Source organism: Pantherophis guttatus, chromosome 6 (genome assembly GCF_059756535.1).
Source record: "Pantherophis guttatus breed Tessera chromosome 6, ASM5975653v1, whole genome shotgun sequence".
NCBI classification, from domain to species: Eukaryota; Metazoa; Chordata; class Lepidosauria; order Squamata; family Colubridae; genus Pantherophis; species Pantherophis guttatus.
In genome coordinates this window covers 29,119,399-29,143,989 of record NC_142068.1, presented here as the reverse complement: position 1 = coordinate 29,143,989, position 24,591 = coordinate 29,119,399, and the positions used below count along the sequence as shown (strand labels likewise).

The 24,591-nt window shown below is 34.1% G+C and overlaps 1 long non-coding RNA gene across 3 annotated transcripts in view; it reads left to right on the top strand.

Moving 5' to 3' along the window:
- Positions 1 to 17,692: 17,692 nt before the first annotated feature.
- Positions 17,693 to 24,591, top strand: part of LOC117678310 (uncharacterized) — a 28,322-nt gene continuing 21,423 nt past the window's right edge. For all 3 annotated transcript variants that reach the window (XR_015728594.1, XR_009620440.2, XR_009620439.2), the window contains exons 1-2: positions 17,693 to 17,768; positions 23,298 to 23,361. This is a non-coding gene — a long non-coding RNA (uncharacterized LOC117678310). The remainder of the gene's footprint in view (positions 17,769 to 23,297; positions 23,362 to 24,591) is intronic.

Here is a 24,591-nt window from a genome sequence, read left to right as displayed (position 1 = left end):
CAGACTGGTCTCCAGTCATTGTCTCATCTCACCATTTTAGTACTACTATACTGGATACAATTTTTCATGCATTTTAAAGATGGATGGAAAATGGCCTTCCAAATGTTCTCATCTCATATTTGTAGATAGTGGAACGGCCATTTGGAAAATTATTTTCTGGAAAGAAATTCTCCAGCAGGGAATTTCTGAGGGAATAAAAAAGAACATTCTCAGAACGTCCTCTGAGAAACTTTGGTCTCCATCAATATGAAAGAAATATCACTAGTCATTCTGATTTATGAAGAAAATAAGCTAAAAGATGAAATCTGAAAGCTGTAAAGAGGAACCTACTGAGCCTTTCAATGTTGTAATATGAATATAACCAGTAAGCAAAATGAAACACAGATAGGTAAAAGTTGCTATTTTTCTGTGTTACAGCATAATGTCTTTGTAGCATAGCAGTATATTCCTTCCATATATTTTTCATGCATGCTGACTTAAGGAACACTTTCATGAAAGGTCTTTGTGCCAATTCAGAAGTAGCTCAAGATCTATCCAAGTCATAGTATCAATTATGCATGGAACTTAGGTGATTTATTGCTGACTCAGTTGTGGTATGTCTGAAACCACAGCAAAGCTGGCCCTTTTACTTGAAGCTGCAGCTCTACAGAACTTGTGGGTGGTCTGCTTTCCCATTGATGGGAACTCATGCCTTATTCTACTTCCTGCCCCCCTTCCCAAAATTTAGCCACTGTAGAATTAATCCTAATGTTTTCAAGTTGACAGAAATGAGTATGATTATAGATTGGCTTGAAGTCTAATAAATTGGGAAGTAGAAATCGTGGTGGTATGTAAGTGTCCCAGATATGAAATTGAAGGTTTATGATGACAATGGTCTTGCTTTTGAAATCTAAGCATTGAATGCAAGATAACAAAGAGGTTTAATGTTTAAATCCACACAGGCTGTGAGTTTCCATTTATGCAAACACATGTATTATGGCTGCAAGACCTCTCCAAACAATTTGCTTGGCTTCTAATTTGTCAGTTGCTCCTGCTGCTGTTTTATAAATAAGTTAAAATTGGCAATATTAAGACTAGGAATTAGAGGGTGGATGGTGGCAGGCACTCAAGTCATAAATGGTTTAAGAGAAATGTATGCTCCCCACACCCATTCTGGATACTTTTACTTTCTTTTTGCCATTTTGTTCCACCAAAATGTGGCCGATGGCATGATGACATTTGCATCCATGTGTTTCATACATGTTACAGTTTATATATATATATTATATAGCTGCTTCTCATTGTCCCACACATACTGTATTTCTCATGTTTGGGCATGGCTCTAAATTAACAGAGAAATCAAGCTACAGATTTTATCCAGCTGGAAATATGGATTCTCTTTCATATCTTTTTCAGACTGCTGTTTGGCCCCCACATTTTGTACATTTCATTGTTCAGAAACATGGTAACATCTTGGTCAACATTTTGGTCAATGAACCAATTATATGTGCTCGCCTTTTCTTCTCAAGACTGCAGATATTAAATGAAATAAAGTATTATCCATGTTTAGCTGTATAGGCAACTAGCAATAATTTATTGGAAGGATGTTCTGCAGATACATTTTCCAATTGCTTTTATTTTCCATACTTTCTTTACACTGCCAAGAATGAGTCACACTCAGCTTTCAGAGCATAAATCAGTGAAAGTAAATTGATGACCTTATGAGTGCTTTATAGAATCCAGGCCACAGAACCAACCATTTTAATCCAGTTTTGGACATACAATGCCTCACTTCATAGCTATTACTGGAAAAAAGGGTGGGTGAGAAACAGAGAAGTCTCCAAAGCCTGAAGAAGTTGGTGCCGAGAATATTATGTCCTTGGGAATCACCATTATCTGTTGGGAACTTGTCATGAAAGCAGATACTTTTGATGGTAAATTTATTCATCCATAAAAGCCCAAATACCAGTTCAGTAGTCTGAATACTCATTAAATATCTGTACAATTTATAATTATTTTGATGCATAGCAGGACTATTGTCAAAGGCATATGATCTGGCTTGTAATGTGTATTTCATTGTTTTAATGTTCTTTTTTGCAAATCAAACCACAGGCTCTTGTAGAAATGATTTTATTCTTTTATAAATTAGCAGTTTAATCCTATTGATAAAGTATATATCCTTTACTCCCAGGTCTGAAATAGGGCCTCTGTTCTCCCTGATTTCTCTTTCCACTGCTAGATAAGCTTTATCTGTTTTCATGCAGTTCCCAATCTGAAGTCACCTAGCCAAGTCACCTGAAGAATGATTGCAGGATTTGGGTTTGGTTAGTCTAGAGAAAAGAAGGACCACAGGGACATGATAACAGTATTCCAGTATTTGAGAGAATGTCACCAAGAGGAAGGGGTCAATTTATTTTCCAAAGCATCAGCGGGCAGGCCAAGAAACAATGGATTGAAACTAATCAAGGAGAGAAGCAACTTGGAATTAAGGAGAAACTTCCTAATAGTGAGAACAATTAACCAATGGAATAGATTGCCTTCAGAAGTTGTGGGTGCTTCATCACTGGGTTTTTAAAGAAAAGACTGGACAGTCACTTGTCTGAAATGGTACAAGGTCTCCTTGCTTGAGCAGGGATCTGGACTAGAAGTCCTCCAAGATCCCTTCTACTTTATTCTGATTTTGATAGCCAGTTTTCTTTTTTTTTTTTAATTTGATTTATATGCCGCCCTTCTCCGGAGACTCAGGGCGGCTTACAATGCATTAAGCCAGGGCCGGATTTTCCTATAGGCTAACTAGGCTTCAGCCTAGGGCCTCAAGATCAAGAGGGGCCTACATTCCCTACATTCAAATTGTTAGCAAAATTAAAATTACACTTTCACTATAGGTGAAAGGGCCTCATAAGTAGAATAGCCTAGGGCCTCTTTTCACCTAAATCCGGCCCTGCGTTAAGCAATAGCCTTCATACTTTTGTATATTTATACAAAGTCAGCTTATTGCCCCCACAAACTGGGTCCTCAATTTACCTACCTTAGAGGATGGAAGGCTGAGTCAACCTTGAGCCTGGTGAGATTTGAACTTACAGTAATTGCAGACAGCTGGTGTTAATCACAATGCTATCAGTCTGCTGAGCCACCAGGCCCTTCTTTCCAGTCCGCCATCAAAAGCAAGCCACAAAAGTACAGAACTATGCGGTAAAAATATTGATGTGCAACATTTCTTAATTAGGGTTGTCAATAGAATTATTTAAAAACGTTTTTGGTACAAATAAAAGACCTGTTACTAACAGTGATGGGATTTCCTCCATCAGTAGTATTGGGTGGGAGATAGGGCATCCTATGTTTTAGAATCTGCTGTGAGTGAGATATGAGATCAACCTGAACAGATTTGGAATATGAATGATTATTTTAATGGGTTTTAATACATGTTTAAATTATATATTTATACATTTATGTATTTTATGTATGCATATTTATGCATTTTATGTTTTATTTGTTGTGAGCCACCCTGAGTCCTACGGAGATAGGCTGGCATACAAATTATACAATACAAATTATCTTAAATAAATAAATAAATAAATAAATAAATAAATAAATAAATAAATAAATGTGTATATGCGAAGAGTTAAAAATCCCCATTGCATTAAGAACAATATTGGATCTGGTCATCTCTAGGTTTGCTTTTGTCCTCTCTCACTTCTATGAGTATTAACAATGCATCTTTAATTTAAGCAGGGACATTGTAAGTAAGCTTCCTTGATGTAACTTTTCTGGATTAAATAAATGAATTGCATCCTCTACAAATAACTGCAATTTAAATGCCGAATGTGTGTAATTGCTACTTTTTATAGTAGTTTATATTTTAACTATTTTGCTACCTATACCAACCTGAAGCTAAGGCTAGAGGATGAGTTATAAGTTAAAAAAGATACACACCACTGTTTATTTATGTTTAGGTATGTGTGTGGTGGGGGGAGGAAAAATGATTTTGTTTTCATGACTGTATTGGATAATCAACTTTTCAAGCAAAATCTATCTGTAATCAATGAAAATGTTCTCCTACACAGTATTTTGTAAATATTTAAGTAACAGCATATAACTTGTCTGAGGTCCTATAATCTTCAAAAGACACAATGTTTGTTTTTATTAGTAACCTTATAACAAGTGTAAAATATCAGGAAGAACAAAGAACAGTCTTTACTATTATTTCATTCCAACTAAATAAGAATATTTAAAATGGGAACTGTAGATGAGTTATTTATATGGAGGTCAGAAGAAATATCACTCAGAGTTTTAGGACCCCTGCAGCCTTCCATGGATTTTACCAAAATATTGACTATTGTTTTTTTTTTTTTTAACTTAAAAATATGGCAGATGTGAATGAAATGGATAAGTCTTTTTCAAGAGAAGGGGAAAAAAATCAATTTCATTGCTCAGCATGTAGCATTTTTTTCCTCTGTGTTTCAAATCTGCTGTAAAACAAGACCTCTCCATGTCTTTTTAATCGAGAAATTTAGCACGATGAAAAATCACAAGCAAATACTAGAAGATGAGATTATTCAGCTGTCTAGTTTTACGATGCTATTATGATTTTTTTTACTTTGTTTATCCTGTGATTTCTTCTTTTTAACAAGGCTGCTTCAACAGTGAAACAACAATAAGTTTGTACAACGAAGCTGTATTACCCATTACAAAAGTAGCAACAGCTGGACAGGATATGCTAGAGTTGAAAAAGAAGAAAACTCCCACAGTCTTGTGTGATTCTGACTCTTAACTGATCGAGGCTTTTATAGAACTTTCCTACTGATGGAGTAAGAATGCAAACTATAAGAATATTTCAGCAACGGAATGAAAACAATATAGAAACGGTCTACATCTTTATGGATGTGTTCAAATAAAGGCTTTATAAACAGTGGCACTTTTCCAACTAATGCTGGGAATGTGCATTGATCACACGTCGATGACCTCTGTCGGGCTCAGAGTGCATTCATCATGGCACTCCTTGGTTCTCTCAGTGGCTTTAAATACCATTGATCATGGTGCCCCTCTGGGCAATCTCAGGGGATAGCATTGGAAGCACTGCATTATGGCATTCTTCTTTTACCAGGACACATTCCAGTCAGTGTTGGGAGAGAGAAATTTAATGGAGGCCCATGACTTGTGGGGTTCCTCAAGGCTCCACCCTCTACTTACTCTTTTTTTAACATCTACATGAAGCTGCTGCATGAGGTTATATGCTGGCAGTTCTGTAGTGCTACCAGGCAATAGCTCTTAGAATTTCAGATAAGTATCTTTGCCAGCAGGATCTGAAGATGCCAGTGCAGAGACTGAATCTTGCTCTTTTGCATGCAAAGCATGAGTTGTCCTACTGAACTACAATCCCTCCCTCCCTAAAGCTGCCTTACAGTATATGTTTTGTTCCATTCAGTGAGTACTATCAATCACTGTGGGACAGCGGCTTTCTAAGTTGGATATCTTTCTCCTAACTTTAGGTCCTCTAAACTGGAGGTGCCAAGGACTGAATGTCAAACACTCTATATGCAAAGCATAACTCTGCCCCTCTGCAGTTTACTCATTTTCCAGTCAACATTAATAGTACAAAAGGGTGGGTGCAGGGCATTATCCATATGAAAGCAGAAGTAATGTGATTAGGGAAGTGTGGATCGGTATAAATTTGGATTTATTTATAGTCTGCACTGGTTGACTACTATTCTGATTCACCAGAAGCATTTAAATGCATTTTTTTAAAAAAAAATCCATACATTTATTTGCATTGGTTTTTGACAATAATATCATTGTTAAAGCCAACTAAAACATTTTAACCCTAGTAATCTTGGCTGATCTAAAAAAAATAAAACAAGTTTGGATTTGGCTAGTTTGGATAATGCTATTTCTCTTGATACTTTTTTGTTATGAAATTTCCCTGCTACAATATTTTTAAACAAAAGATTTCCTTTTGGAAACAAGGTTGAGAAATAAAATATCTTTTCAGATAAATCACATTTTCTCAAAATCTAATGGCTCACTGGTCTCTGCAGTAGGAATGGTAAAATCAGCAATGTCATGCAGATTAAGAAAATGTACAGTCATCAAAGAGCTGGGAAGCAGCCTTCTGAAGTATTCCAAAGAAGAAGAGCAGCAGTGTTATCTGGCAGTTGACTAACTGAAGCATCAGAATTATAGAATAGAATAGATAGAATAGAGTTTTTTATTGGCCAAGTGTGATTGTACACACAAGGAATTTGTCGTGGTGCATATGCTCTCAGTGTACATAAAAAGAAAAGATACATTTGTCAAGAATCACAAGGTACAACACTTAATTATAGTCATAGGGTACAAATAAGCAATCAGGAAACAATATCAATATCGTAAGGATACAAGCAACAAAGTTACAGTCATATAATCATAAGTGGAAGGAGATGGGTGGTGGGAATGATGAGAAGATTAATAGTAGTGCAGACTTAGTAAATAGTTTGACAGTGTTGAGGGAATTATTTGTTTAGCAGAGTAATGGCGTTTGGGAAACTATCTTGCTTTGATGGCTTTTTCTTCCATGGGAAGGCATTGTGAGATAAAAATTAAAAGCAAAGACCACGGTTCCCACTTGTTATGATTGGGGTTGTTCCCCCCTACCCTAGTAATAACTTTAACCAAGAATACACAACATTGTCCTTGCAGACACAACCTCAAAAAGGAATAAATCTGTAAACCAGAAAGCCTTCCTCATAAAAGCTGTTTTGTGAGAGAGTCTACAAAAGGCTTTTGCACTTCCAAATATACCTATTCAGATGTCTATACTGCTTCCCTCATTCACCATACATTGTAGAGGAGCTTGGAGAAACATTTCTGATTGAGGAAGTGACATGAAAAGTTGATCGCTCCAAGTTTTTTTCCTGACCAATTTACTTACTTGCAGTAGGGAAAGGGAAACAAAATGCCCATAGTTTGGTCTTGAATGAAAAAAAAACTGATTGTGAATAATGGGACCTTTTTTGCCTTTATAAATTTATTGAGAAGAATATTCATGTGTGTGTATGTGTATGCATATGTGTATATATTGGTTTATATACTCCCTAGATATACAATAAGAATCAGATGTTTTTAATAATAACTTATGGCACAGTACTGTATTCTCATGTATAACAATTTTTCAGTGAAGTATATTTGTGTCATATCTCAAAAAGAGAAAATCCAACCCCTAAAACATACAACCAAACAACCAAAGAAAAAGTGAAATCTTTGTAGCAACCAGGAGCTTAATTTTCATTAGAGTAGCTATTTGGTAATTAGTCATGCATCATAAATCAAGTCCCCAAATCTTCTCTAGGTTTCTTAATTGAAAATTATTGTTTCTTGTCTGATTGTGCAGCAGTGTTAGAGCAGTGTTAGATGCTGAATCCAGCACAAACAGTTTGATACAGTCAGAACTTGATAGATCATTGCCCTGAAGCAGCTTGTTATGCTGGAGAGGCTGCACATTAAAGATTCCTTCATCAAAATGCAATGGAAAAAAGGTAACTGTGGTTCACAAACCAACTTTTGGAGTTTTCTAACTATTTGAGAATCATACTTTATTTCTAGAATAAGTTCTGGTAAATAGTTGGTGGAGATTTATTTAGAGAAATTTACTTTCATTAATTCACATTAATTTAGTTTCAGGACTAGCTATAATATAATTTTTTTTATTTGATTTATATGCCACCCTTCTCTGGAGACTCAGGGCGGTTTACAGTGCGTTAAGCAATAGCCTTCATACTTTTATATATTTATACAAAGTCATCTTATTGCCCCCATAAACTGGGTCCTCAATTTACCTACCTTAGAAAGGATGGAAGGCTGAGTCAACCTTGAGCCTGGCAAGATTTGAACTTACTTTAATTGCAGACAGCTGGTGTTAAATTACAGTGTCTTGTCTGCAGAGCTATCCAGGCTCCTAATTTAACCATCCTAATGTGTTACAGATAATATTAATACAATTGTAGATCAAAATTATCTTCTTACCTAAGACCAACTTTCTGATAATATAAACCAGAAATGAGATTTCAACAAAAGGTCAACCAGAAAATGTACCTGTTTGTTATATTTAAAAATACTGTGTTTCATCTCTTCGTGTCTGGGTCTACAGAGCTTTTTAGAAAGGATACCAATGTTTCTCTCTGTTGGGCATTTTTTTCTGATTTGGGCAGCAAAAATCCAGATAGTCATAGGATGACAATAAAAAAAAAATGCACTCCATTTTTTTTTGTGTGAACATCTAATGATCTTCCAGATATTTGGACCCTGATCTAACAATCCTATTTTTCTAAGACTACTGAGAAAATAAACTCAATCTCCCTTCTTTACTGTGCTCAAGATAAATGAGCAGTGGTCTTGATTTTTATATTTCCCTTTTTAACATTTAATTGATATAGGCCTGAATATTCAAAGACAATTATGAAATTAATGTGACAGGTTTTAATATGGAAATCCTAAAGAAAAATGAGTGCAAAAAGTTAAGCTAACGTTGCAAATGTATCAAAAGAGCCACATTTTTATGGTAATTCTGAAAATATCTACAACTCTTTCTTAGGGTCACACTGAAACCACTTGAACACCACTGGTACTGATGAAATCACCATCAATCAATTGTAAAAGGCAGCTTTATGTGCAACAGTTTATATCTTGTGAGGATATAGTTAATACTAACAAACAGCAACATCTGCCTACCTCAGTCATTGGGAAGGATTCGATAGAGAATAGAATAGAATAGAATAGAATAGAATAGAATAGAATAGAATAGAATAGAATAGAATAGAATAGAATAGAATAACAGAGTTGGAAGGGACCTTAGAGGTCTTCTAGTCCAACCCCCTGTTTAGGCAGGAAACCCTACACCACTTCAGACATATGGTTATCCAACATCTTCTTAAAAAACTTCCACTGTTGGAGCATTCACTTCTGGAGGATAAGATAAAAATGCCAAATTTAGTCTGAACAACTGACTGACTATATGATGAACCATAATAATAAATTGTACATGTTTATTCCAGTTTATTTAGCCTGAAGTCCCTTACAGAAGAATAGAAAAGAAGAGTCCCTTCTTTCAACTATTCATCTAAAATCTATCCTTCCTAGAGTAGCTCTGAATTGAATTGGATTGGATTGAATTGAATCTTTTATTTGGCCAAATAAACACAAGGAATTTATCTTCAGTACAGAAGCACTCAGTGTACATGCAAAGCAACACAATAATATTAATAATACCAATTAAAGGTGGAGTAAAAAAGATAAAAAGATAAATAATAATACCACAGCCACACTAAATGGGTTAGTAGACATTAGACAGCACTGACAAAATTAAGTGCTTAGCAATGATGACATGAGGGAACAAACTGTCCCTGCCTCTATCTGTTTTGGCATGCTATGCCCTAATATGCACAGTCCTGAGGGAAGGAGTTGAAACAGTTATGGTCAGAATGTGAGGGGTCTACAATATTTTCTCAACCCTCCTTCTGACCCGCACAATGTACAGGTCTTCTAGGGAAGGCAGGCTGGTGGTAATTGTTCTTTCTGCAGCAGTGGTGGGATTGAAATTTTTTTTACTACTGGTTCTGTGGCTGTGGCTTGGTGGGCATGGCATGGCTTGGTGGATGTGGCTTGGTGGGCGTGGTAGAGGAAGGATACTGTAAAATCTCCATTCCCACCCCACTCCAGGGGAAGGATACTGTAAAATCTCCATTTCCTCCCGATCAGCTGGGATTCGGGAGGCAGAGAATAGATTGGGGCAGGGCCAGTCAGAGGTGGTATTTACCGGTTCTCTGAAATACTCAAAATTTCCACTACTGGTTCTCAACTGGTCAGAACCTGCTGAATACCACCTCTGTTCTGCAGTCTTAACTATCCATTAGAATCCGTACCTGTTCCAAACCAGAAAGTTACAGAAGTACAAATAACAAATGCAAATAATTCCTCTATAAAATCGTATCAACAGCCCTTGGCGCAATCTGAGCTACTTGAGTTCATGCAGGAAAAACATTTTTTGTTGTGCCTTTTTAATGATGTTTCTAATGTTAGGCGTCCATTTCAGGTCCTGGGACATTATAGAACCAAAAAACCTGAAGGACTCTACTGCTGATACTGTGCTGTCGAATATAGTAGAGGTGGTAAAAGAGAAGGGCTCCTCCTAAAATCTTGAAGAAAATCCAGAAATAGCAGCTTGTCCAGAACATGTACACAAATAATTTTATATTTGATAACACTAAATAGCTTAGTCCCAAATTACCTACCGCACTGCCTATTCCCATACAGTCTGTTCCAGATTCTCAGGTCTTAGTTATGTCACATTTTTCAGGTTTCACCATATCTATGTTAATATTCACAATAAATTCTGTTTTTTTTTCTGTCATGGGATCTTTATTGAGAAATGAGCTGCGGTTGAAGATGAAGTAGTCTTCCACATTATACACTTAAAAGGGAGCTTAAAGCCTAGCTGTTTATCTAGGCCATTGATTGATTAAATGAATATTGATTGATTGATTGATTGGATGGATGGATGGATGGATGGATGAATGGATGAATGAATGAATGAATTTATTTGCTGCCCATCTCATAGCAAATGACTCTGGGTGGCATTTTAGTCTGAATAATGTTATGTGTGTTGTGTGGATATAGTAAGTTTCCCAGAAATATATAAGAGTGATAGAATATAAATGTACTGATAAATAGAATTATCATGGCACAGAGGAATATTGGATAAGAAATGGACAGAATCAGGAAATTCTAGTACTAGTCCTTGGCCATCTGCAATGAAAATAAACTGCTCAAATATCATCTTTCTAAGGCAATTTAGGCAGATTTCTTATTGATAATTATGAGAAATTGGGTTCCTAGGCCAACTCTCCAACATCAGTGGAGATTTCACAACCTTCCAGTCTGCTTTCCTTGCTCTTAGATTAGATTCAATGGCTTTTTCAGAAAATAGCCGTATTCCTTCTAAATACTGTGCAATAGAGTTCAAACTATAGTATTATTAATGGGTATGGAATTGTTGTAAAAAAGCAATGTTAACCATATAATAAGCAATAGATAGGATTTTAGATGCAACATTAGATCTGGAAAACAATTGAATATGCCTCAGTTTAAAATAAGATCTTACAAAGAAGAAACTACTAAATTCATGCAAAATAACCTCTGCCTGTTCTATTTTTCTGGTTTATCTTTCACCTTAGGAAATGTCCAACACACTAGGATTTTTTAATCTTCTGGAATGACTGTACAGGAGGCTGGAAAAGTTGTTTCTTGTAAACATACTTACATTCCTTTGGATCTGCATATATCCATCAAAAATTTTACTCTGTTCTTGATTTCAGAGGTGTTTATGTAAAATAAAAGCTATTATTTCTTTTTTAAATTTTAATTATCTTTAATTATTTTAAATGTTATTTTTAATTAAAGCTTATGTCTTTAGCTGCTTGTATGTTTTGATTGCCTCTTTTCTATATACATAATAATTTGTCCAGAGTTTACAAGATGAACAATGAACAATGCACATATCCAAAAACCATTCCTTAATAATGCCATTTTGCCAAATTCTCTCTCTCTTTCCCCCTCGTCTCCTCTCCTTTCCTCCCTCTCTCTCTCTCTGTCTCACCCCAATCAATGCTCAATATGACAGTTGAATGACAGTTCCTGATAAAGAGTCAGAATTTGGTATATAATTCAACATCAAAGTGTCAAAGATTCATATATCATATGGGTCAATCAACCCTCAAATTTGTACCCCTTCAACAATGAAAGTCTAATATGTATCTTTTCAAGCATCTTTTTGAGGGGAGTCCAAAACACTCTAAATACATTTTCTGATAAATCAAGTTTAAACTCAAATCTGTGGATACCATTTAAACTTTTTAAGGACACGAAGACCCTGATGGGGCTGGTGTTTCCAGTTCTTTATTCCATATTTGCAGCATCCATAAAATGTCCACTTTGAAAATATTCTTGTGCTTTCAATAGAGCTAGCTTAAATGGATTTTACTTCTGCCATGAATTCCGTCATATGAGTCCATCTTTGATGCTTTTGAAATGATCAAAGGGACATTACATAATAATTGGTTTAGAATCATTACAATCATAAAATCATCACACAAAGATTTCACCCAAACTTTTCTGTATTGGAAAAATTAAAATAATAAAATAAAGCTGCAAAGTCTTCTCCAGTTCCCACCCCACCCCCGCATTTTTTTCTTTGCTTCTCCTTCCTGTCCTCTCTCCCCTCTGCTTGTCCTATCGCAAAGTCTTTTCCCATTTTCCTCTGCTATTCTCCTCCCCTTGCATACATAAACTGGACCAGCTGTAAACTAATGTATAACCCAAACATGGCTATTTTTTCCACTGCGAAGATAGCCTTTTAATCCTATCTCAAGGAGAACAATGAAAAGCCCTCACCTAGGAAACAGGAAGCCCTCATCTAGGAAACAGGAAGTGAGAAATCACAGTTATTTCATCCCATGTTGGCACAGTGGTTAGAATGCAGTATTGCAGGTTAACTCACCGCTCACTCCAGGAGTTTGATTCTGAGTGGCTCAAAGTGACTTAGCATTCCATCCTTCCGAGGTCGGTAAAATGATGACCCAGATTGTTGGGGCAATATGGTAATTCTGTAAACTGCTTAGAGTGGGCTGTAAAGCACTGTGAAGTAGTATATAAGTCTACGCGCTATTGCTATCCTAACCAACAGCACATGCTTGATTACCTCAACATTCCATTCTTTTCACAATGGAATTCTTGGCAGCTTTGTTTCATAATAGAAAAATATATTTTCCTTTGTTTAAACACATATTTCACTTGCTCAAAAGGTGTCCATGAATCAATTCCTGCCCCTCAACTCCCAAAGGTATAAAAAGCTCTGTCTTTCTATTGTTCAGATTCCGTCTTGCTTGCAAATCAGGCACCCACAGATCACTGAAAATGTCTGGCCATTTCTCCCCAGCATTGAGCTCCTTTCTTTGTCAAAAATTCCATGACAGTTCCAGTTGAATGTTTTACTACCTATTTTCCAAAGAGTATTCATAAGCCTCATTATCAAAAAAACTCATTGTTGCCATAATTCGGTCCAAAGATTTCCTGCCTGAATTTCTGGAAATAAGAACTTTTCTATATATTTATTGCCCCAACCACAATGGAAATGAATAACAACTTTCCAAAATACCCCATAAATATAATATTCCCCTACATTTTCATTCCACATTGTGATGATTGATAAAATATAATGATATATTTGCAAATCAGATAGATTAAAATCACCTTCCTCATATAACAATCTCAGTTTAGCTAAAGAAAACCTTGATGGTCTACAATTCTAATATATTTCTTAGGTAACCTGAAAGAAATATTTATTTGGTATTAAAATAGGAATACCTTTAAGGACATATATTAATCACAGAGCAATATTTATTTTAATAACACTTGTTTTACCTCAAACTAAAGGGAATTTTGACCCATATGTTTACATTTGATTCAATATTTTCTAATAGTATATTTATTTCCACAAAAATATTTTTGAGTATTTAAGTTTCATAATTTTAGTATAATCAATGGAGATCAGATTTTTTTTTTGCATAACTGTACTAAACTATTATATCCCAAGGGAAATGAGCAAGATTCATCTCAGTTTATAATTTTAATCTTATAACCAGAATTCTTTCAAAAATACTATACAAAATACTATCTATTGAATAAAGTCCCATACTTGCTTAGGAATCTCTTCTGACAGACTAGTGCTAGTAGATGCAAACAACCAATTTCACTTTTATTATTCTTATCCATTATTTATGATCACTAAAACACAAAATGCAATTGCAAACTAAAATCTTTGATTAAAATAATGGGGAAAGGAAGTTCGCTTTTAAATGAAAAGGCTGTGTTTTGCATGATGAAATTCCAGGTTCAATTCCTGGCAGTTCAAAGTAGGTCTGGAAAAGCTGTTTTACCTGACATTTCTGTTAGTATTGTGAATTACTGGGCTGAATTGGCTAGTCATCTGAGACAATATAAGGCATCTTCTTATATTCCTGTTCCATTCAGTTTTTCTTCTTAGGAGAAAAACTGGATCATAATCAATTCAAATTTAATGGGCATTTCTACATGCATACTTCTCTCATTTAACATCTGAAATTCATGAAGCTAAATCTGTGTGACACACTTCATTTTCCATGAATGATGGAAAGCAATTCCAACAAGCAATTTTAGTGGGTGGACCAACATTAAGCATAGGCCAAGGTCCATCCCTTGTCCCCCCTGTGTAAATCATTCTGGAATATTTAAGTCAAAACTAGGTTCATGTTATAAAATGTTGGTCTGTCTGTCTATCTGCATTAAAATGTGCCTAAAATGTTTTTGGTTTTGTTGTTGTTGTTATTGCTGCTGCTGCTGCATCCTGTTCGCGTGCTTGCTCTGACCATTTTTGAATCCTTGGACTCTTACAGAGAGGAGGGACTTGGAAAGGTTGTCATTTGATCTATGTAAGAAGGCAAAGGGAATAGTTTCCCCTTTAATAGCAGTCTTTCTGCTTAACAGTTGGTGGGAGATTAAAATGATCTAGGTGGAGATGGTGGGTTAAAGGTCAAGAGACACCACCATCTTTTTTCCTCCCCTTTATGTCAAAATAGAGACAGGTCGTTAAACTTTAGAAATACTATGTTCTTTCCTTTCCATCTCACCCCCAAAGTATTTAAATCCATAGATGCACGGATTTTATTGTAAATTCCAGTTCTTCTGCAGGACTGCACCCCTACCAAGCTACTGCTTGGCCTGAACGGTTGTCAGGTTCTGACATTCTGAGTTTCAGCCATATTAATTGCTGAATAAAGGCTATAATCCTCTCTCTTTGAAGCCTGGGGTTGATTTTTAGGCAGAACTTCAAAAGCAGCACACAACTGAAATAGACATATTTCCGACCAGCACTGAATCAATATGATTTACCCTTTTTGCATCTGTCCACATGCACACACACTGGACTTATTTGGTTATATGCAAGAATGATCTGATTTTGACTGTAAAACAATCTAAGGAGATGTTTTACAATATTTAGCATTTTACTTGACACACGATGTAACCTTCAAGAACTTTCCTTGGTGCATTATTCATGAAGTATAAACTCCTTTAGCGTACTTGCCCTGACAATGAAAATAACGTGTGTAATTTGGGTTGTTTTCCATTCTATGGTCACAATAAAATTGCAGTCTCATTAGAATCTTAATGAGATGAATGAATGCCATTTAAAACATGTTTGAAGGGCCAATCCTAATATTGTAAATTTTGGAGGCATTTGGATTAAATGTGTCTGTGAGCAAATACTATTTTTCTGCAACCAGAAATTCATTCAATGTATTAAGCGTTTCATTTAACTTAGCTGCAAAGAAGTCCAATTCAACCCAGACACCCTTGCCATAAACTGAGGGAGGGGGCAGAGAAGAAGAGAAGCAGTGAATTGTGTAGCTAATATGAAACTCTTGATTGGCACCTAACCACTCTCGTTTCTGAGGCTTGAATTATGTGAGACCTCTCTCTTACAGGATTTGCCAACTGTACTCAGTGTTATGTTTGAGAAAGATTAACAGTATTTCAGATCAAAGGCGAATCCTGCCGCACAGTCTTAGGAGATTGCCATTCACTTCCATTATAGCTCATTTGCACAAGATTTTCCTGTAATATGAACCATTGTTTTGATGGCACTGATTTGACGTCAAGACAGGGGCCAGATGCATGTCAGCGTCCAAATCAGCTGAATTCAGGGCTACTTGCTTCAAAAAGACTGGAAATGAAATGTAACTGTTACTGTTATATTCAAGTGCTTTTTTTTCAGTTTAGGGGGGAAAAAAACTTATAAATGAGCTGGATAAATGCATTTTACCATGCTAAGTCAGTGTTGAAAAGTGAAAAAGAAACAAAAGCAAATTTGAACAAATCCTGTTCAAATTTTTAAAGAGTGTGTGTGTGTGTTTATGTGTGTGTGTGTGTGTGTATTGTTAAAAATAACACTTCATCTAACAATTTTGTGTATCTCCAAGGATTTATGTATGCATGTTTCCTCCCTCCCTCCCTCTGTTTACTCCTTCTTATTAAGCCAAAGTGAAGCAACTTTATAAAGTATACGGAATTCATAAGACTGAGTTGATCAAATACATTGGTAGAAGTCTATAGAAGTATTTCAATTTTTAAATCATTTTGTGAGAAAATGAGAAATTCTATATGAGAAGCAGGTAGGAATAAAACCCTCAACTATATTCATAGCTTGATTTAAACAAAACAGTGAGAAAAAGAGATGATAATATCCTGAGTTACATTTTGAAGCTTTCAGAGGAGAGAAGAACAAGCGTAAGCAATAAAATATCAGATTTATTTTGCTTTTTGAAAATAATATTTCTTGTATTTGTATCTGATTTCTTTTTCAGCTATGGAACTTTCTTACACTTTTGACAGAAATAATCAAGATTTAACTGTGAGATTGTTTTCTTATTTTTATTCTAAGAGTTTTTAGTAGAAAGACAAGTCACAACTGAACACAAACAGTATGCAGTGCATATGTATTGACAGGAAATTTTCATTACAATACCTGGTTTTTCTTACTAGAGCAACATAACTTCACAGACCTAAGTATTTTTAAACTCTCTGGCTTTAATGTGCAAGTGCATATTCTTTTTTGTTGAAACTGATCTTATAAGAAAAAGTTAAAAAATGTTTCTTGGTGGTGTTGAAACAGTGAAAATTCCATATGTCTGAATATGTAGCTATGTTTGTGTAGTGGTGGTATTATTGATCAAAAAATCAGTTAGCAATCTATTAGATCAAACTCTGTATAACACATATCTAATATAATATTAATTGAAGAATTATTAAGTTAATCAAACTGTATCAATTGACAAAAAACCTGGATAAGTGAAATTCTAAAATGATATTTTCTCCCTTAGGAAGACACCTATGATGCCAAGTATGAACTAGCAGGTTCTTTTTCGATAATTTGAATGTTGACATGCATCATTGCCATCACAGCAATGGCTTACATGTGTGTGTATGTGTGTATTTGTAGCATATGTATTAATTGGTCGATTAAAGTACTGTTAATGGAGTTTGTTTTAAAAAGAAAAATTATATTGCAGGATTAAAAAATTTATAGCAGTGAAAACTGATTATAACACTGGCAGTGTAAAATTGAGATGCCTGAAACAGAATCATTCTATGTGCTTAGAAGCTAAGCAATAAGCTAAAAAGCTAATCTTGCATAGTGTAATTTTGTGTAAAATCACATATCAGTACTTTTTTTTAAAAAAACCCTAAACTTGTTTTTCTTTTTATATAAGTATGTTTTATGCTATAGCTGTCAAAATGAAACCCTTGCCTCTGAAACTTTTGGAATACAAGGAATTAAAAGCTGAGTTATCAATCTCTGCCAAGTGAGTTTTATATGGAAACACTGACATTTAACTCTGACATCGATTGTTTGCAACCCAGCAGCACTTTGTGAGACTAAAAAAAAACCTACTTTCATAATGCCTTCAAATAAAAGAGAATTGGAAATGTTTCGTGTTGCTCATATATGGAAACTTTTAAAATATAAACATCAAGCTACTGAGATTTCATTCCCTTATGTGGACTGAAATGTGAAATTAATGAACAATAGCGCCCTCTAGATTTGGAAAAGCTAAACAAAAATTAAACAGACAACCCAGTTCAAAGAAAGGTATTTTTAAAATCTATTTCTGTCCAGTGATGGTTTTCTTTTGGACTCTTGAGATGCTAAAATATAAAACTAATAGGTATGTGGAATTATAGACTTATATGCCTCTCTTACTTTGCTTTATTCATCTAACAAATTCGTCATACAAGAAACAAACCACCAGATCCTTAATTAACATTGCTAAGTTTAATATGAAATATTTGCTTATAACTGAATATAATATATGCAATATATATGGATATATGTAATATGTAATATATATGTAATACATATTATATATATATATATATATACACACACACACACACACACACACACACACTGTAAAGTTTCTGTTCTGCTTTCAGAATTTAGAATTGAGAAATGTTACTATTTATTTAAAGCCTTTTATTATTTATCCTCTATCAGTTGTATATGTGGTTAACATTGTACCAATCCTCTACAATATTGATGTCTTCAGGGATATCTTTTATAAAATAAAAGAGGGAAACTATGTGAACATTGGAGGAACAGTGATGATTTATCGAGACGTTTATGATAAAAATATCATTCTTTGTTGTATTACTAAAAATTCTTATCAATTGAATCATAAGAATAAAAAAATTAAAGGTTACTTTGTCATTCTCTCCCTAGGCAAGCAACTGGGCTAAAAGACAATAGTTTTTTTCAACACTTATATTTTATATTTGCACATCAATTTGCAATTTATAATATATTTAAATAATTATATAATGTAATAATTTATTTTAAAAAATACCACAGCACTAAGAATATTGTTTTAAGGATATTTAAAAACAATGGAAGAAATTATAAATGCAGAAACACAATTTATAGTAATTTCATTATTAGTTTTATAAAACATAATTTTTAAGGGCTTATTAGGCTTTGGCTACTAGCTTTAATATTTAAATTAAGATGACAGTGTTTTGGAGAATTAGAAAGATTTGCATTCATTAATTTCCATATTACTCAGTTTAATGTTTAACCAAGTATCATTTTGCTGTATTCTCTTTTTTTAATTAAAGCTGTTACAAAAATCATTTTCTTTATTTTACACAAAAACTTAACATATTTTGTAGTTAATTAAAATTACATTCATATCTCAGAATAAGCTTTTTCAAAACTGATGGATTAATTTTGTTTAGGAAGTTTAAGGATTGGTTAATAAAAAAACATTTCTCACATAAAAGTGCAAAAAAAGTTTCTTGCACAATATATATATATATATATTTGAACCTTTTCATGTAATAATTTCCAAGGAATGCACACATCACAAGGAACCTAACTGTGTGCATTAAAATAGCTTTTTCTCTAATATGTTGGGAAAGTAAAAAAAAAAAAAAGCTTTTAAAAAGAAGAATCAATATTATTTTTTGAATCAAAACTGACCAATCAAGATAAAGTCCTATTGCATAGAAGGCAGTTTCATCTTCTGAAAACAATAATTCCTTGTTGCATTTTCTACTCCGAAGTAACTTAAAATTATCCCTGTGAAATGACTACTCTGCAGAGGTTCTTAGCAGCACTCCTTTCACGTTTGGGAGCAAATTAAAACATCGAAAGAATGCTGCAAATAATTGTTCCCTGCATTCTCTTTGCTTGTGACTTCTATAATCATACAGGCTGATTTACAAATGCAGACTTCAAGGTTACTCAGTTTCCTGCAGCGTCAAAGACTGTTACTTTGGCATTCTCACTCCTGCCCTTGTAATCACCACTCAGACACTGTGCCTTGGTACTTCCAGTTCCCAGTCTCTTGATTGAACAGCTCATTCTGTGCTAACAAGGTGTCCAAGGTATTTGAACAGGGTCTGCAGTCAGGGGGAAAAAATTGTTAATGGTGTCACTCATTAAGGAAGGAGGCACTACTTTTAAGTAATTTGCTAACTGTCCAAATTACTAGTTGATTTCTGCCTTTTCTGTTTCCAGGGACAAATCTATTGGGATGGGAAAATTCTTTGGAAGAGTTACTGAAGTGTATTATATTGTTAGATGTAAAATATGTTATCTGAATATACATCTGTTAGATGTAAAATATGTAAATCTGAAGAAGCATGTACTGTATAGGTTTATTAGAATAAGTATAAAACATCTGAATTCTAATTTGTTTTGGTTTTAACACATATATTTTTATTGCATAAAAATAACATTGGGACAGTATTATTTATTTAGAAATACGAACTGCGTAACTGTGTAAAACATATACGCACTGAAATGGAACTGCTTGGGAAAAATATATTATTATGATTAAAAAGAATACAGATTATATAACATGAAAGCTAACTTCCAAAACACCATGAAACAGTGAAGAAAGAACATTTCTAGATGGTGAGAAATAAGTTGCCAACCTAGTAAATTTCATCTAAAAGTTTAATAATAATTCAAAAATGATAAATTGTCATAAATAGTTCAATTTTTATTATCTGTAGCCAAAGTTATAAATCATCACATTTCTTGGAAGTAAAGCAGCTTCATTGGCTTTTAAGAAAAGGGGCGAATATATTAAAGGAAGCTTAATATTCCCTCAGAAACGTAAATTGCAAGGAATATAGTTTCTATTCAGACGGAAGCTGATTCAGGTTTCCTTAAGAAGTTGACTTGTTGACTTGAAAAGATTTATTCAGGGAATGCCTATTAAGACTTATTGTCCTACTTCTACACTGTCTGTTGCAAACAGATTTACAGTTAACACTTTTAGAAAATAAAGATATAAATCACATGTAAGAGGTAGAAACGGGACACTTGAAAATACTATCTAGCAAAAGGTCAGTTTTCAATCAAGAGTTATATCTAAAGTAACCCTGTTGTTTCAGAAATGTGATTAGAGATTTTCTTCCAAGAATGAATTCAGTGCCTCCCTCTAAAATTTTGCAGTTTATAAATTTAGCATTGGCTATTTGGAATTTTTCTCATATGCCTTTTAATGTCAGAGCTAAAATAACATCTTGAAAATAAAGGAATTGTTTTAAATTTATTTTTAGTTTATTTCCCAACACTCTGATTCTAAACATTGTACTTTATATAGAATAATTTGTAATATAATAACCAGTTATTTAAATGTAATGTAATTAAGAATCCATTTGTGAAAAAAATTAAGTTGATAACAAACTGGATGAATTCAGTTCTGCCCAAAATCTTTTTGGGTTTTACCTGTTTCTGAAGTGCTCTGCAAATAATCATTTGGACCTATCTTTAAATTTTTGTCTTTCCAATATTATGCAAATAATTCATGCCATGTGTTCTTTAAGAGACACACAAAAGGTTAGTAAGGGGAACATTTAAAATAAAAGCTTTCAAAGTAATTTAATAAATACTGGAAATAAGTCATTTCAAAACTATATCTAAATATGAATTTTAGTATTAAATATTATTACTTATTACTTACACAATATTAAGATAATTAAAATGAACAACATTTTCTTTAACATTCCCCTAGATGTGAAAACTGGGAGCAAAAAAATGCCTTTTGAATTTAGTTAATTTTTTTTAAAGTTTCAAAACAAAAAATAAATTTCAAATGATGTATATTTTGAAACAATCCCTATTGTTTACTTTGGCATATTCATTTTCACTGTGCACTTTTCTGAGAAGAGGTTGGACAATTTTCTGTTTTGTTGGAAAAATCTTATCATTTACTCTATTTTGTCATTAACAGATTTTCAAAAGTTTTATGCCAATGAAAATAATCTAACTTCAAGTAACTCTTTCTTTCCAAATTTAATTGTCAAATACAATAAACGTAGGGCTTTTTAAATTACATTTTGATTTTTTCATAGTATATATTTGTGTATATGCGTAGCTAAATAATGTTAGCTAAAACCCTTTTTCTTGGTTAAGATAAATCTTTGCTGAGTTTACCAGACATTGCAATGATAAATTAAGGGCTATATTTACATAAATATTAATATACCTCTTGCATAAATATGCTCTTTAAAGGGAATGGCAAGATTGGGACTTTTACATGGCACCATGATGGCGCCATGATGTACAGTAATTTGTTTTCAACTGATTGGGAAATAAATGAGGATAATTGTCTCTTTACCAGGAAACAAATTCTGTATTTAATCCACTAATTTCAATGAAATTTGCTTTTTCAGATAAATATTTCTAGGATTTCAGTTTAGGTATCTAAGGTTTCCATTCTGTGTATCATTTTGTGAACTTGCAAACATCCAGATCTTGCTGTTATGCAACTGTCAGTTCCTTTCACCAATTCCAGGAGGCCATAGTCTGAACTCCTGGAATTGGTGTCCAGCAGGTTCTAGAGTCCATGGTTACAAATCCTTTTTGGGTGATTTTTTTTTTTCATTTCAGCAGATCAATAGCAGGAAGAATAAGCATAAAATTCAACTTGTTGAACTCTCAAGAAAAATCTTACTTTAGAAAATTATAAAGTGACTGGAGGTCTATGTGGTTATTTTCTTCCTTTTTCCCCTTTTATTACAAAAGTGCTTCACCCAAAAAGGGAGAGGGCTCTCTATGGACTCTCCTTGGCATGTCTATGTGATCACACATTTTTAATTTATGTTCCAAAGTGGAAAATCTATTCTACGAAGAATCTTGCTCTGCATGGCAGGAGATAAAATGGATCAGATTCACATGACTAAGCATAATATATATACAGTTGTAAATTAGTTCCATAGAAATAAAAGAGTTTTATATTTTATTGTTATAGATTCATAGTTTAAAACATGTTTATAATCTCACATGAATTTGGTGCAAAATATGTTCATTTTTAAATGTTCAGTGCCTTTGTCAGAGTTAGCGAAAACGGAACGCCTATATTTCTAAATTCCACTATTGTTCTCCCTTATTGTTAGACAGAAAAAAGAAAAGAAAACATACAGGGCACAGTGTGAGTGTAAATAGCAATGTTGTGTATAAATCTTTCTTGATGTTCTTCTCCTTTCTATATGCCACATACCTATATTTGCCTAGAGTTTAAAGACATATAAAATCAACAATTAAATCCTTTCCTGTAAACAAAAAGGGTTATAACCTTTTTTATTACATAATCCAGTAATCATTCTGACAAAAAAACAAGAAAAGTATCCTTCCAAATCCCTCCAGATACTAAAAGACATGAAAACAAAAAGATGGATAATTTGCCAACTTAACTTTCTTTTAATCGGCTCCTTTGAAATACAAACAAGCACTGACAGGTGGAATAGTTGGAAGAAAATTTCAGTCAATACCGTGACTTCAAGACCGTAAGCAGGTCTCCTAGAAGAAAACAAATCTCCCATGTTGAATTTCCACCTGGCTGAAAACTGCTAGTCACTCGAGAAATTTGCAAAAAAAATGGGATTTTCATACACTGTTGAATAAAAATGGAGAAGGTGTTTGGGGTCTGTTTGTGATAAGAAAAACCTGATCAGGGTCAGGATGGGGTTTGTCTTTTATAAAGTTCACAAAAGAGTGGAGCAGTGATAGGATAGTTGGACATCAGTCCTCCGCTTGTGGTGTTGGTAGTTGTAGTTGCTAAGGAGCATCATGGAATATATTTGACCCCTAATCTATCAATAGCATCTTGTCTCTACTCAAACACAAGCAGTATCATTACTTTTTGTTATAAAACAGGAAATATAATTTTTTCTTTGTTTCCTAGCAGGTGGAAGAGAAAGAGGAAGAAGAGCAAAAGCAGTGACTGTTCCAAAGCTTGCCTGATCTAGGTGAATTAGAGTTTGGAGAGGTGTCCCTTCACGTTAAATTGTGAATGACTTAATCTGCATCCCATTAAGACTACTTCTTTATCTACATAGGGTGAGGAGTAAAGTAGGTAGTGAAGTTTTCTGGTGAAAACTTTCAATATTTCAAAAATGGTGCATCCCTCTCTTTTTTGAGGTACAGCAGTGCAATGAACCCTGTGGAAAATGGGTGAGACTAAGGCAGCCAAGTAGCTGCAAGAGCTAAATATGATTTAATTCTGTTTAATTAAAGGCTGTTAAAGTGATTACATCTAATGCATTTTATTAGTTTCCTTTCTGCCACTTTAAAATTACAATCTGGTAGAACTTTTGGATGAACATCAGGTGCTACACCTAATGTTCTGGGTGCTTGCATTTACTTCTGTCCCATAGCTTTTTTATTTCTGGCTTAAAAGGGAGACAATACTTGAAAATGCCAAAACATGTTATTTTACTGAAATGTAATAATATATATATAGTACACCACTTTGTTTTTATATTTTTAAAACAAACAAACAATTATCAATCTGCTTCAGACTTTCACAAAGCTGGGATGCTTTGAATCCCTGCGATATCAGCTAGATATCAGGAGAAAATAAGACAGTAGTAGTATTGGAAATTACATCTTCATCACTTTATGAGTCTATTAAAATCTTTTCTAAGGTTTTTATAACATATTAGAGAATTTTAGGCTTATGTGGCTCAAAAGATTATCTAGATTGGGAAAGAAAGCGGGGTTATGCCAGTTGTGTTCTACTTCTACTGAATGCAGTGCACATTTCCTGCTACTTTTACCAATAAGGAGTTTTCCATGGTCATATTTTACCATTTTTATTATTAAGAAGGAAAGTGCTCTTTTCCTTGCTCTATTCTGGCTCTATAATTGTTCATGGGCTACTTCTAGCTGTTATCTGGCCACAAGGGCAGAAAGAGACTTACTCTCAGCACTGCTGTTCCAGTACCTGAGGACAGAGTCCTCTTATTATTAATGGTTTCCTTCTTCATCCACCTCCCTCCTCTTTAACTGCAGCTTATTAATGGGGCTTGTTTGGACATGAGTTTACTGCTCTTTCAGAAAAGTGCTAGATCTGTGTACAGAAACAGCTCAATTGATGAGTTGATGTGTAAACTTATATCTGTAACTGTTTAGAAAAACATCTACTTAACACGTGGTTAAACAAACAATTTTAAGTACTGAACTATACTCAACCAACT